This window comes from Canis lupus, chromosome 4, assembly GCF_048164855.1.
Source record: "Canis lupus baileyi chromosome 4, mCanLup2.hap1, whole genome shotgun sequence".
NCBI classification, from domain to species: domain Eukaryota; kingdom Metazoa; phylum Chordata; class Mammalia; order Carnivora; family Canidae; genus Canis; species Canis lupus.
In genome coordinates this window covers 77,308,476-77,322,637 of record NC_132841.1, presented here as the reverse complement: position 1 = coordinate 77,322,637, position 14,162 = coordinate 77,308,476, and the positions used below count along the sequence as shown (strand labels likewise).

At 34.4% G+C, this 14,162-nt stretch overlaps 1 long non-coding RNA gene across 4 annotated transcripts in view; it reads right to left on the bottom strand.

Annotated features, from left to right (window-relative positions):
• Window positions 1-14,162, bottom strand: part of LOC140632707 (uncharacterized) — a 668,295-nt gene that overhangs the window by 207,374 nt on the left and 446,759 nt on the right. For 2 of the 4 annotated variants that reach the window (XR_012030354.1, XR_012030351.1), the window contains one exon: window positions 7,810-7,957. The exons of 1 other annotated variant lie outside the window; for it this stretch is intronic. This is a non-coding gene — a long non-coding RNA (uncharacterized lncRNA). Of the gene's footprint in view, window positions 1-2,582; window positions 2,735-7,809; window positions 7,958-14,162 lie in introns of those variants that run through there. One more of the 4 variants, XR_012030352.1, reaches the window with a different exon arrangement.

Here is a 14,162-nt window from a genome sequence, read left to right as displayed (position 1 = left end):
GAATCTTAGTCCAAAAAAATGTTCCTACAGTCAAAATAAATTTCAAGCCACAGACTTAGATATGCAAAGAATGCAATTTTCTATACTTTTCTTCTACTAAGCATAATTTCTAACTTGAGTCTCCATTCCAGCTGGTTGTAGAAATACAATTTCAATCGCTCAAGGCCCTTGGGGGGACAGGAGAAATTTTGTCTAGGTTGTCATTGCCTACCCTAGGTGGCATCTTCTTCTGAGGTGTTCCTTTCTGTTTCTAATGTTCAATGATTAGGCCATGCAGACCACCTCCACACTGCCTCATTATGTCCTGTTCAGGGATCTCAGTACTGGGTCCATGCTGGTACATAGTCATGTAAGAAACAGTGTTCTGCTGAACTTTCAAGGGGCTAGGACACAGATTCACTTTGCTTTTACTTCTTAGCTCTGTTTCCCCTACAGCACTCTCTCCTCTCTATCTAGTTCAAAAAAATAAACTCTAATGAGTTTCTGAAGAGGATATATAATCACAATAGTAATCTAAACATTATGAATCCAAGCCCTTTTCAATTTGGCATTCTTCAAACTTATTACAGGGTGCTTTAAAACAAACAAACAATTAACATTTACCTGAGCCAATGTTCCCTGGAACATAGCTTGAGAAACACCTGCATTCATCCTTGAAATAAACTGGTAGCAGTAAAAATGCTATTAAGACTTTTTGTCATTGTTTGGAAATAATGAAGAAAACTTATTTTGGTTTAAACAAAGTTACCAAATTGTTTTGACATGCAATCATATCTATTTTAAAATTCTGTTCAGTTATTTTATAAATGTTTTGTTTTTGAAAGAAATATTTAAAATAGGTACTCAGTGAACAGCATAGGACATTTTATTCTAAATCTAAATTATGTAATTTTGAAATAGTTTCCTTGTTTCAGGGAAATATCTACAGTCTTCACCATGAATCTGACACCATTAATAGATAATGAATGTCCTTTGTAACATTCCCTAGAGAAAGAGCAGTCTGCCTGCCATGTAATGTCATGTTTAGGAGTTTCATTAGGCTTATATAATGCCTCACTAGGTAGATCTCCAAAGCCTAAGACCTTTTCAAGATTTCTCCTTTTCAGGGCTAATCCACAGTTAGACAACTACTTTAACGTACAATTTTGAGCTATTACTAATGCATTTATAAATTTTCTAACAAAAATTTAAAAATAGACAAGTATATGCTTATCATTAAAAAGCATTCCTACATGTTATGAAATCAGCATCTTGTTTAATTTTATGTTGTAATGAATGTTCTTTGGGAAATAGAATATAAACTTATGATTGATGAAATCATAATTACCTTATGAATTTTGCTCTGCATTTATGAGCAAAATAAGTTATGTATATTAAAATTTCAGTTTCATCTATCAACTTGAAATTTTCCTGATTTACTAAAAGCCTTTTAGAAAAGGTCTATATTATAAATATGGTAAAGGTATGTCATGAATGAGGGAGTGAGGATGCCTTATTTGTCTTCTGACAGTCAACCTTTGACTATGTTAAAATTTGATTCTTTAGGACTAAGAATCTCTGCAACAAGAAAAAATAAAGACTAGTACAAATAATATGAGAAACAAATACTGGGATTATGCAGATCTAGACAAATCATTGCATGATATAGAAGAATGAGTATTTTTTCATGTCATGAAAATTATGGAAACTTCCAACTTCACTTTTACACAATTGATGTATCTGAAATCTTTTGATTCTTGCTATTAAACAATATGTGGCTTTCTTGAACAATATGTTTTTAAAGATAGGATTTCAACATACAAACATCATTTTTTTAATTAAATAAACTGGTTTCAAATTCAGGAAAACTGGAATCTGTATCTTTGTGATTTAGTTGTTCCCAAATATAATGCTAATAAAATGGGTAAAATTGTGAGACTCACAATCAGCCGGGAAGTCATTCTCATTGGTGACTAAGTAGAAAAGGTCAGAAATCATTCTCTACCTCTCATTGGCTATTTGCCATTTGGTAAGGAACTTAATTATGTGCCTCAAATTAATCCATTTATAATAAATGCCTGTCTTCTAAAGAAATTTTATGACTCTATTAATATAAAACTGCTGTAACCTGTTGCATTCAAGGTCCCCCTAAAGTGTCGATCATTCAATTATATATTCATCTCAAGTTTTGCTTTATCATTGAAGTCTCTGTCAACCATGTGCTGAAGTCTGTTGGAGGGACCAAAAATTGAGGTATGTCTGTGTTTGATGAACTTCAACTCTATAATAACAGAGGGGTTTTTTTGAACAATGATTTTGGGTAGTATTTGGTTTACCACCAGTATAACCCACTGGATAATTTTCAAAATAGCCTAGGAAAAGAGAAACAAACACAAACTCTATTATTCTAAAATGACAAGATCAATAACAATTTGAATAATCGTGCAAAAATCTTCTTTGGGCAGCTGTCCATCTCTGCAGTGAGATCAAGCAAAGTAACTCAGAAGTAATGTAGAATATAATTTTCATACCATAAGAGCTCTCAGAATGCAAATGAGTACCTTAAACTCCATCAATGTTGGAAACAAACCTGGGCATGCAGATGCAAAGAAAAACAGAGTTCTCAGTAGGCCAATGAATGCCAAGTCTCCAATGTCGCCTAATCAAATTATAAGAAATCTCATTGGTGCAGTGTAGGTTTCCCTACACCAAATGTTATTTTAGTGGCAAAGTTCTATCAGCATGGTAACATACTCTGCAAAAGTCAAAAGTAAAGTTAAGGATAGTCTTTACCACTAAAATAAAAAACTTGGGGGCTTAAAAACTGGGAAAATCTTATTATACATAAGATTTATCATTTATTCATTGTACCTATAGTTGCTATTATAATATAAATTCTATTAAAAATGACATTATTTTCAGATCTTTAGTTCTATTTTTTGAGGTGGATTCTGATGATTATTTTCATAAAAATTTGGACGCTCTTAATTAGATTCACATCAAATGGGCTTTTTCATGGATCAGTTTGTTTGGGATAATGAGGAACATCCTCTATGTAGCAAGACCAGAACTCAAAATCATCGCACTTTTAATACTTAATCCAATGATCACATTATACCAGAAATCATTTAAATGCATTTCAACAAGGGATGCCTGGGTGACTCAGCAGTTGAGCTCAGGGCGATATCCCAGGTCCCGGGATAGAGTCCCGCAGCGGGCTCCCTATAAGGAGCCCGCTTCTCCCTCTGTCTGTGTCTCTGCCTCTCTCTCTCTGTGTCTCTTATGAATAAATAAATAAAATCCTTTAAAAAAAAATTAAACAAATAAATGGATTTGAACTATATCACACATTTAAGTAGTTAGCTAGATCCTAATCTTTACAATATCTCTTGAGCAAATGATATCCATAGTAAAATAAGAAAATACCGGGAGAGCAAAATATTGTGTTCACATTATTTTGATGTGCACATATACCCACAGAATTAGAAAACTGAAATAATAACCATATATAAGTACAAAATAAAAATTCTCCCTTTCACCTGAACATGGATATATTGCATTCTTTCTAATAAAATTTATAGTGCTATTTTTAGTTATAATCTATTCTCTAACATAGTGTATTTGGAAAACATAAAAATTTTTTAAAATAACATAAAATCACTCATCATCACAATACCCAGAGATGACAACTTTGAACTCTTGATTGAGATGGCTGGCTATTCACCAGACCCTTTGAAGCTCCAAGACTGAGAAGATAAATACTAATTATTTGGGCAGCCCCAGGGAAGTCAGGATGTAGGACACATGGATCAATTATTTTCTTCTCCAGAGTAGGGGGAAGGACCTATGGCATCTACCAGCCCAAGGTGCCCTCCCCTTTTTCCTCCAGGAAGCTGTAATGTGTCAGTCTTCTGAGAAGCCTCCTCAGAAAAGTTGGGGTGCTGGATGCATAAAGCAACCCTTTCCCATCCCAGGAAGAAGCTAGGAGCTAGTGGGTCTCTTTGATTGTATGATTCAATATCAAGCATAGAGGTTCATCAGAATGTCCTGAATCCTCTACTGGCTTCAGTGAGTTCGGATTCACATTCTCCCAGAATGCAGGAGCTTTCAATTCATTTCTCACAAAAAGAATTTATCAGTGAATTTTTGCTGACTCTTTCTGTTTATGGGAAGAAAAAGAGTCTAGAGCTTCCTACACTGCCATCTTGCTGAAGCCACTTTCTTCTTTCTCTATTACTGCACATTGAGTTATTAGTAACATGGATGTCTTTAAGAAAAGTAATTTGAGTTTAAATCTTCTATCTTTTAAGGTATATCCATTTAAATAAACAGGAATCACAAGACCACAGCAAGAAAAGTGAGTAAAATCATAAGATTCTTTACCATGGCAGAAAGACCTCTTCTCAACTATTTCCTTATATTTAAAAATGCCACTTTTCCCTATCATTTGTTCCTGGATTTGTGTGAACATATAAATAACAAAAATAGTACTGATAATAATGACTGTAATAGGTAAATAGCACGTTTACTGTGGGCAATTACATTATTAATCAGCTTTAAGTTGCCTCTCCTACCTATTTGAGAACACCTTTGGAATACATACAAATTGTAATAGAAGCAACTGTTAAGCAGAATTTGAATGAATGCTATTTACAACTCATGAAATTGTCCTTTCACCTAGTTCAAAATTATATATATATATATATAACTTTTCCTGTTTTATAGTGCTATAATTATAAGCAATGATGAACAGTCAGAGTAAAAGCAATACTGTGTTATTTATAAGATGAATTTTGCTAGTTCTACAAAAGGAATCTCTTCCAAATAATAACCAGGCATATGTATCTTTACCTTGGAGAAGGCATGGATTATACAAATTGTAATAATATCATAATTGCTCATTTCTAATATTTTTTGTTTTATAAATAAGGTTTTACTGGCACTTACTCATTTCTAATATTTTTGTTTTTATAAATAAGGTTTTATCAGTAACCCATTTGTTTGCATATTGCTTATGTCTGTTTTCATGTTCTAAAAACAAAATTGAACATCTGTGACAAGACATTGGCCTGCAAAGACTACCGTATTTAATAATTGGCCCCTTACAGAAAAAGTTAGCTGACCTCTTTTTAGATGATGTAAACAATCTAGATCTAGATGAAAGAAAGTATACCAGCAAGAATCACAAAAACATAAGATATATAAAAATATATTATTGGTAGAAATTAATGACAACTGGAAGAGGTGTAGTAAGAAAACAAAATTTTTAGAATGACTTTTAAAGCTATCCAGTTGTGCTGTGTGAGTAAATACTGTGTTAACTGAAGGAGGTAACATGAAGCCAGAAAGTTTGAATGAGGACTTGATACAGAGAGAGAATATGATCAGGATTTTACTCAGAGCTTTTCACATTTGAGTGTTCTTACAACCAAATAAGGATAATACAGATGACTTCAGTGTCCAGGAGGAAAATTGGGGCTAAAGAGAAAAAAACTGGGAATGTTTTTGTGTCAAGAAAAGAAAATATAGAACCTGAAAAGAAAATGCTAACAATTAAAAAGTTACCACACAATTTATCCTTCCTACAGACTCAATGTTTTTTTTTTTTCAGTATTCCAAGCTATAGGTTTTAAGTTTTTATTTAAATTCCAGTTAGTTAACACATAATGTAAGTTTCAGAAGTAGAGTTTAGTGATTCATTACTTACATATAATACCCAGTGCTCATCAAAAGTGCCCTCCTTAACTCCATCACCCATCTAGCCCATCTCCCACAGACCTCCCCCTTCAGCAACCCTGTTTCTTCTCTATAGTTAAGAGTCTGTTTTATGGATTGCCTCTCACTCTCCCCCCCAACCATGTTCATCTGTTTTGTTTCTTAAATTCCACATATGAGTGAAATCATAGGGTATTTATCTTTCTCTGACTTACTTCACTTAGTATGATACACTTTAGCTCTGTCCATGTCCTTGCAAATGGAAAGATTTCGTTCTTTTTGACGGATGAGTAATATTCATATCTCTATATATGAATATATATTATAATATATATAATAATATATATTATATGTGAATATCCTACATGTTCGTGGTATTTCTATATTCATATTATATATATATATATATAGGCATATATATATATATATATATATAGGCAATTGAGTTTTGTATTCTAATTCTCAGAGTTAACAACTCACTTCTTGATTCATTCAGGCTGTATATATATACACACACACAGACATAATTTCTCTCACAACTTCTTTATCCATTCATCAGTTCATGGACATTTGGGTTGTTTCCATGATTTGCCTATTGTTAATAATGCTGCTGTAAACATCAGGGTGCATGTGTCCCTTCAGATCATTATTTTGTACTCTTTGGGTAAATACCTAGTAGTGCAATTGCTGGATCATAGGGTGGTTCTATTTTTAACTTTTTGAGGAACCTCACAGTTTTCCAGAGTGGCTGCACCAGTTTGCATTCCCCTCAACAGTGCAAGAGGGGTCCCCTTTCTCTGCATCCTCACCAACATCTTTGGTTCCTGTGTTGTTCATTTTAGCCATCCTGACAGGTGTGAGGTGGTATATCATTGTATTTTTTATTTGTATTTCCCTGATGATGAATGACATGGAGAATCTTTTCATGTGTCTGTTAGCTATCTGGATGTCTTCTTTGGAAAAACATCTATTCATGTTTTCTCCCCATTTCTTAACTGGCTTATTTGTCTTTGAGTGTTGAGTTTGGTAAGTTCTTTAAAAAAAAAGATTTTATTTATTTATTCATGAGAGACAGAGAGAGAGAGAGAGAGAGAGGCAGAGACACAGGCAGAGGGAGAAGCAGGCTCCATGCAGGGAGCCCGACGTGGGACTGGATCCTGGGTCTCCAGGATCACACCCTGGGCTGAAGGTGGCGCTAAACCACTGAGCCACTGGGGCTGCCCTGATAAGTTCTTTACAGATTTTGGATGCAAACGCTTTATGGGCTATATCATTTGGAAATAACTTCTCCCATTCCTAAGGGATGCCTTTTAGTTTGTTGAATGTTTCCTTTGCTGTGTAGGTTTTTATCTTGTTGAAATCTCAATAGTTCATTTCATTTCTAGTAATTTTGAACTGTATATTTCCTATACGTAAATGATGAATCACTAAATTCTACTCCTGAAACCAATATTACTATATATTAGCTAACTAGAATTTTAAATAAAAATTTGAAACAGAGAAAAATATAATTGAACCGAATAAAGTATATATAGAGAATATATATATACATATATACATATATATATATATATATATTTCACGTCCACAAAAAAAAAATCTATTTCTGTGTAATATACAAAGGTATTCCCATGCATTTTCCCATTTGATCATCACAAAATTAAAACCAGCACTTATCCATAACCAATGTATGGAGCTGCTTGAAATGGACAATTATTTTCCTTTCTGCCAAGGGACCACTTCTTTTTTATCAGAATAGTTTGAATCTGACTCTTCACTTTACTATGAATTTCTATAATCATAACACCATGTTGTGGTCTTATAGTTAAAACTTGTCTGTAATAATTCTAATATTTAGACTTTCTTCCAGTTTCCAGAATTCTGCTAATGATTCTTTAAGAATAGCAGATGTATGTTGGGATAGGACATATGGTTTCAAAGGGACCACATAGGGATAATGCCTTCAAAGTTCTTTGCACAATTATGTGTTAAAATTCATTTCCTTTGCTTTTTGCACCATGCTCTGTCAGTGACAAAGGCAGATTGAGTTTTGGATTCTAATTCACACTCAGAGTTAACAACTCACTTCTTGGCACTTGATTCATTCAGGCTTACCTCTCAACTTTATTGTCCCTCTAAGATGAGACCCCTCCCTCTGGGTTCTTCATCTTCCATCCATGATCTCATGCTGGCTGTGTGTACATTTAAGAACCTGAGTCAAGTGCATTTCACATGGTTTCAGAAGCACATATCTTGTCAACACCTAAAAATTAGCATATATAAATTTAAAATTTCAAAACGTGCCTTCCTTCACTCCATTTCTTTCAAGCCTTCAATTCTCCATAGTGACACAGTCCAGCCAACAGAACTCAAAACCTAACTTCTCCTACATTCCCCAGCTAGCAGTTTTCAGTTCCCCTCAGGTTTTTGTTGTTGTTGTTGTTTTATTTATGTTTTTTTTAAGAGAGAGAGAGAGGAAGAGAGAGAATCCTAAGTAGGCTCCACGCCCAGCACAGAGCTTGACACAGGGCTCAACCTCATGACCCTGAGATCATGACCTGAGCCAAAATCAAGAGTTAGAAGCTTAACCAATTGAGCCACTCAGATGCCCTCAGGTCTCAATTTTTCTACAAAATTTCTTTCTATTCATTCTCCCTGAAAGACGTCCACACACATAGTCCTGCCCGCATTCCCGCATTCCTATACCCACTGAGAGACACCTAGGTAACCTCTAGCAACTAGACCTTCTTCAATCTAACTCTTCTATACCCTCTGCCAAAGTACTTACAAACCATAGTAAAATGTAATTATAAAGCTTCAAGGGGTCTAAGATATTTAATCCAAGGTTCTTACTGCATTTTCCTAAATCCAAGCTCAGAATGTGTCTGGCTTCATCCCTGGTTCAAAATTCTCACTGTCTTTCCTTAAATTAAGTTCAAACGTGACTTACTGGTGGAAACTTGTAACTATCTGCAGTCCATTCATGTTTCCAGCTTTATCTCTTTCTATTCCCCACCATATTTTTACATGTCAAACTTCCAATCTCATCCCTTTCTAGACATGAACTAATACACTATTATTTTCCATCTCCCATCTATTAAGATTTAATTTTTATCTATCCTCAGGTACCAGTCTATACTTATCTCATTTCTATAGCTAACAAGATTTTCAGGCTTTGAGTTAACTATATCTATGAACATAAAACATAGCGGATCAGCATCTTGTGTACAATTTACTCAGATAGGTACCACTTAGTCTTTCTTCCCTATCAAGACAGCAATCTCATGGAGGAACTGAACTATCTGTATGAGGCTCACTTTTTTCCCCCTTTTTATAGGGCATCTCCCACTGAGCTTTGCATGTAATAAGTTTTCAATAAATCTTTGATGAGTGAGTGAATCAAATGAAGAGATAGATTTTATTCACTCCCCAAATCATCCTTTGGAATCCTTTGGGATATACGAGATGAGCTCAAAAATTTTCCAGACTCAGGAAAAAAATATTAATGACATTTTTTTTTCTTGGATTTCTGTGTTTCAAAAATCATAAATCAAAGATTTTTATTTGGGATCCCTGGGTGGCGCAGCGGTTTGGCGCCTGCCTTTGGCCCAGGGCGCGATCCTGGAGACCCGGGATCGAATCCCACATCGGGCTCCCAGTGCATGGAGCCTGCTTCTCCCTCTGCCTGAGTCTCTGCCTCTCTCTCTCTCTCTGTGACTATCATAAATAAATAAAAAAAAAAAAAAAAAAAAAAAAGATTTTTATTTTATTTGTCCTGTGCTATTCTGTACAGTTCTAGCTACATTATTTTCCTTCTCTGATTGGATGTTCTGTGCTTACAAGTCATGATATCTTTATGGGTTCAGTGACTTTCTATAGTATATAAATAAGATGATTATGGCTTCAGTTAATATGGTAACTACACTGTGATAAAGGCATTTTACAGAATGCACTCTCAAAAACAATCAAAAAATGATGAAGTACTTACTATTTTGCCTTTTAATCCTCTTGTCTTTTTCACAGAAAACTCCCACCTCATGCTTTTTTCATTTACTATAAAAATTATGAACATTTGGGAGGAAAAAAAACCCTCCAACTTATTTTTATCACATGTTTCATATTTTTAAAGAAAAGGGCACATTATTTACAATATCACTGAGTGAATTATTTTACGGGTGAATATATAGTATTGTCAGTCATTCCAAAGATTTGTTTATTAACTCTTTAGTCTTACATTAAAGTAAGAGAAATCCTTTTGTACTAACGCTTTATATTTTCTTTTCAGCTTTAGCTACAGTATGATATTTAAATTTTACCCACATGACAATAAGTTTCAAACTCCTAGATGACCAAGAGAAGCCTATTTCATCTTTTTTTGTATAAAGAATGAAAAATTGTGTGAAAGAGTTCAAAAATTAAAATTAAAAATCTGGAAGGTACTCAGTAATAATCATTGTGCAGTATGACTCTAAGTTTAGAGTCATTCCAGTCTCAATGCCTACACTGTTTCAAAACTTCCTTGAGTACACAGCACAAATCTATAGACTAAAAACCACCTTTTTGCTTAACTATTAGCATATTCATAGTTCTGAATTTGAGCCTTCTAACATGAAAAATATATTATTTTGAAATATGTTTTTATTGAATGCTTTTTGCTTATGTAACATTATCTAATTTGATAATTTAAGTTGTAATGCAAAATTATTTTTCCTCCCTTCATTCATCCAATAAACATTTATTAAGTTCCAATTTTGTACCAGATTCTGTGTTTGGTACCAGTGATACAAAATTAAGTGAGGCACATTCCAGACATCAAAGCTCTTAGAGCTTAGCAGAGGGAGATATATGTACATAGGTGAGGACAATCTTATCTTACACTTTACCAACCCTTACTAGTATATGTAGATGAGGGGAAAATGTCAAGCTGAACCATACATATGACACAGTGGTTTTGTAATTCAAGAGTAGTTGAATAGCAGCAATTTCACATGGTTCTATTTATAGAAAGGAAAGGCAAGTCTGAAAGAAGAGAATGATGATGAGAAATAAAACAGGTCTTGAATAACAAGTCCATGTTCTCTAGAGCAGGTTGAATGCGGACAGCATCAGTCCTTAGCTTGTTCATCCTCTTATTCATTTCATCCTTCCTCTGTGCTGTGTCATCACAGGGCTGACCCAGTTAAGTTGCAGTTTGGCCAGTTGAGACTATAGCTGGGATTGGAAGGTAGCCCTTTTCTGTCCCTGCAAGTGCCTTTGGCAGTGTCTGTGTCTTCTCCGTGGCTTCAACTTCCACTGAGAAAGTTCACCACTATTTCTGCTTCTTCTGAATGAACGAAGAAGCCCTAAGGCTCTGGTCCTATCATCTCCCTCCTTTGTTTCTCTGAGAGTCTAGGATTTGCACTGTCCTTCCATTGCTGTGAATCTCTTAGTTGTCCTATTGTCCTGTCCCACTTCTCAGTTTTTAAAAAAATCATTTGCTTCAATTACCCGAGATTTATATATGTAGAATATTTTCTATTTTATGAATAGACCTGACTGATACAAAATTAAAAGGCGAATGTGCTCATAACACTCTTATTCCTGCCTGCTATGCAGATATATATTTTTTTCCTTCTGAAATAGCATGTGAGCCACCTCCATCCTAGTGAAGATAAAGGCTGTGAACAGCCCCCTCTCTTATTTCAGAGACAAACATGATTAAGCCTATTGATCAGCCGATGAACTGCCCTCATACCACCAACTCTTAAACCTTTCCAGTAATTGGGAATCCTTAACCTAAGCTGAAATACCCTATGCCAAGTAAACCTTTAACCTTTGTGATTCTGTTTACCTAGGGTTAAGAGCTTAGCAAAATCTTTTATAGCCACCAAACTATAAAATTATCATGATTGCTTGCTAGAAAACACAGATACAAATATATCCACCCAGAGATTCTGACTCAGAGGGTCTGAATATGGCTAAGGAATTTACATTTCAGCAAGTACCCAAGAATATTCAGGTGGAGATTTTCCACGTGCCATGCTAAGACAAATTGTACCAAGGAAAATAAATAACCAGATATGCTTGGATTTTGGGTTGTCTTCTTATTCAATGCAAGTGTAACAGTTATACTGAGCTATTCTTTTTCCAAAAACAAGCAAACAATAATTTAAAAAAAAAAATGTAGGCCTAGAAACTTTGAAGTTATCACATTTCCTAAAGAACTCTATGGGAATTTTGTTTTTCAGGACCAGAATCCTTTTGACATAGGAGCACAAATATGGCTATAGAATAGGGGCTAGCATGGTAGATAGGTGATAGATGATTAGATAGATAGATAGATAGATAGATAGATAGATAGATAGATAGATAATAGATAGAATAGACAGGAACCCAAATATCACTATATACACCACATATCTATATAATAAATGCAATATATACTTAACTGCTGAAATGAGATTCAGGTGGTATCAATTCACAGATGGATAATATGAGAGACAGGGTGGAAAACATGAGTCCATGTATGTTTATTTCTTTTTATTTAAAGACAATGAGTAAGTGACCTGTATGCCTCTGTTCAGGAGTTTGTATGGGGTATAAACATAATATGATTTCATTGAATCACGATGCTCAAGCTCACTAAAAGTAAACATTCTTTATTGTATTTCTTAAGCTATAAAGAATCAGTCTGAATCATGCAACATTCAAAGACAAAATAAATCAAAATTTGTATTTCTTAGTGATTGTCCTTTCAGTAATTACTCACTGATTAGGAATAAAGACTAAATTAAGCATAATTTCTCTGTCATCATTGGATAATATAAATAACCTTATATGGCCAGATTTATCAGTGAAAAAAGGTCAGATATTATTTAGCTGAAAACTCAGGTTTTTCATTGCAGAGGAAAAAGGCAATGATCCCTCAAATCATAGAAAGAAGATGAAAGTATTTTCAAGTATCAGCTTTGGGCTAAGCTCTCATTCCCCAGGTCTCATGATTGGTAAAAGTGTCTTTCATGCAGAGAGTTTGGGGCATCATAGAGAAATGAGAGTCTGAGAGCTCAAACTTCAGCAGGAAGGTGACCAAGAGATCTTTAAAACATTGTTGATAGAATTGGCATGCTATACTAAAAAAAGTTATTTTTTCACATATAAATTTGCATTGTTCTTTGTGTTCAAAGTATTTGCATGCTACTGGAAGCTGTGTGCAGTTATTTAAGTTATTGCACAAAGGAAATAAGGAGTTAAGCTAGAGAAGACTACCAAAATAATGGACAAAGAATGGTCTTTCCCTCACATTGCAGTACTGTCATAAAAGAAACTCTCTTGGCTTGGCGTGAAACAACCTGGTCTGCACCACTGATGTTATATGTGACAAATTATGAATAAATAAACCAGATTCCAGTAAATTCTTATCAATGAAGGAGCTGCTCTTTTATTACAAAATTTATAAGGAAGAAATGTAAGAAAATAACCTTACCTCTTCTACCTGTATATATATCTCCTGTACAGAAATTAAACAACTGTAATCTGAAATGATTGTTTTATTGGAATTAACAAGCAGACAGTATCCTTATGGCTAGATGTAGAGAATCCTTTAAGGGGAGTATACAGTCTTGCTGTCAATTATCTGGAAAAAATTATAAGATAAAGGGGGGAAAGGGCCACAAAATCTGAATCATTGCAGAATTGACTGAGACTGGGGAAAGAGAGAAAGTCCCTATTCTTTCTGGGTTTTGCTATCTTGGACTAGAACTCTGAGGATTCTTGTTTTTATTAGTGAGTACTGTCAGCAAGTGGAAAGAAAGCAGTCTCTGGAACTGGAAGAAAGGTTAAGACCTACCTAGAGAGAAAGTCTCAACTCTGGTACATGGCAGCCATGCCAATAGGAGGGTAGATATTTAGAAGATACCTTAAAGCTTGCTCAACAGTCTTGCTCAATGACATCAGCACTTTTAAAAAGTCCTATACCCAATATGGCTTCAGCTGTTAACAAGTCTGGTCATAGGTTGTTTTGTCTCTTCTCTCTTCTCTCTCTCTCTCTCTCTCTCTCTCCCTCTCTCTCTCTTTAAAATGATGAGTTAACTTAGTCTTTACTTGTGAGAGATAAATTACTCTGTAGGAGTAACTCCTTTATTTATTCCTCCATGTTTTTAAAGGGTTCTAATCATGAACTCTTTGCTGAAACAAGATAACTGTATGCCAAAAGAAGAGAGGAAAAAAAAAAAGAATGTTGACCCTTTTACCTCATACACAAAATTAACTTGAAATAGATCATAGACCTAACTATAGAAACTAAAGCTAAGAATTTAAGGACAGAATATTGGAAAAAAATCTTTACTTTAAAATAGTCAAAAAAATTTAGATTAAATACAAACAGCATAGATCACAAAAGAAAAAAATCATATATTGAACTCCATCTAAAGTAAAATCTAGAGGAAAGAGGAAAAGACAGACAAATCACAAACAGAAAGAAAACATCTGAC